Source organism: Cornus florida, unplaced genomic scaffold (genome assembly GCF_030987335.1).
Source record: "Cornus florida cultivar Cherokee Brave unplaced genomic scaffold, ASM3098733v1 CherokeeBrave_3.0.0_Hap2_Chr07, whole genome shotgun sequence".
NCBI classification, from domain to species: domain Eukaryota; kingdom Viridiplantae; phylum Streptophyta; class Magnoliopsida; order Cornales; family Cornaceae; genus Cornus; species Cornus florida.
The window spans coordinates 40860485-40862093 of record NW_026775577.1 but is presented as its reverse complement, the minus strand read 5'-3'; the positions used below and the strand labels follow the sequence as shown (position 1 = coordinate 40862093).

At 33.5% G+C, this 1609-nt stretch overlaps 1 pseudogene; it reads left to right on the top strand.

Annotated features, from left to right (window-relative positions):
- The first annotated feature begins 1192 nt into the window (after positions 1 to 1192).
- Positions 1193 to 1291, top strand: LOC132267796 (small nucleolar RNA R71; annotated as a pseudogene).
- Positions 1292 to 1609: the final 318 nt, after the last annotated feature.

The window sequence follows — 1609 nt, the reverse complement described above, 5'->3', positions numbered from 1 at the left end:
TTCAGGGCCTATTTCTAATAGTCTAGGAACATATGAAGATGATAAATTTCAAGTGTATTGTGTCCTAGAGTCATTTACCAAATTTTGGCAACAAAGGCTTTAAAGATGAAAAATTAATTTCAATGCCTTTTCCTTTACTTTCTAGAGACCAAAATAAATGTTATTATTAATGTGCATGGTCCTATCATTTCTAGCTTAAGTTGTGAGTTCTTTCAAAGCTTATACAAGCTTGAACTAACTCATTCTTAGCAAAGACTTCATATGTTAAATATATATGTATTGAAGTTCATAGTCTATTGCTAATGATGTAGGAGCATATAAATGATGTATGATATGCATGTTCCTATAGTGATGAGCTTCAAATGTATTCATAAAGACTTTGACATTGAATCTTAAGCTCTCACCATCCTATCTACCCTTTTCTTCATTCTTTGACCATGATCGTTTAGGCTTGATGAAGACTTTTTTTCTTTCTTTGAAATGCTTTGTGTGATCTATGAAGTACGAGTTTTTTTTTATTTCTTGTAACTTTGAGACTTCCTTGAATCCATTACTTTAGTATTTGGAATGCTTGGAATGGATCTTCTAGCTTAACATTAAGGATTGAATATTGATCAACTATTTATCACTCAATGAAAATATTAGTACTTAAACATCATTAATGGTTTATAATCATCAAAATATAAGATTGACCTTCAGATAAAATCCTTGGTCCAACAAGTTTTATTACTTTAGTTTTGAGTTTTGGATTTATTAAGGATCCATATGATGGGGCTCACTTTGCACATGTCCATGGGGACAATTGGAAGTAGAATGCAAGACACTTGAACAAGCCATGCAAGATTCATTAGATGCACGATGATGAATATGAGTAGGGGAGGAAGATACTTGATTTGCCGAATTTTGGTTGATCAAAAATTGATTAAACCTTTGAGATAAGGATTTCATCTCGGCGGTTATGTCATTGGAGTTGTCAACTTGATATAATCCAACATTCTTCCTTCGAACTAAGTTTCTATCATTTTTAGAAGATAAGGACCTATGCATTGAATTTTCACTCATGCTTTCATACAATTTCCACACATCATTTTCATGCTTATCAAGATAAGAACCACCCATGGATGCATCAACCATACCCTTTTGATTATCTGGTAAACTTTCAAAGAAATATTGAACTAATTGCCACTTAGGTATGTCATGATGTGGGCACTTCCTAAGCAAGTCATTGAATCTTTCCCATGCCTCATGAAACATTTCCCCATCCCCTTGAGAAAATTCTCTCATTGAAGTTCTCATGGCATTTGTCTTAGAAACCGGATAGTACTTTTTCAAGAACTTTTGTTGCATTTCCGCCCAAGAGGTTATCGAAAAAAGCCTAAGATTGTTGAACCAATATTTTGCCTTGTCTTTAAGGGTGAAAGGAAAAAGTTTAAGTCTTAAAACTTCTTCCGGCATATCCGTGTATTTCATGGTGGAACATACTTCAAGAAACTCATCCAAATGCTTATAAGGTTCTTCACTAGGAAGTCCATGATAGTTAGGAAGCCATTTGAATGGTTTGTGGTTTGATTTTATAGTGATATGCTCTAAATGAAGGCAATTGAATGTA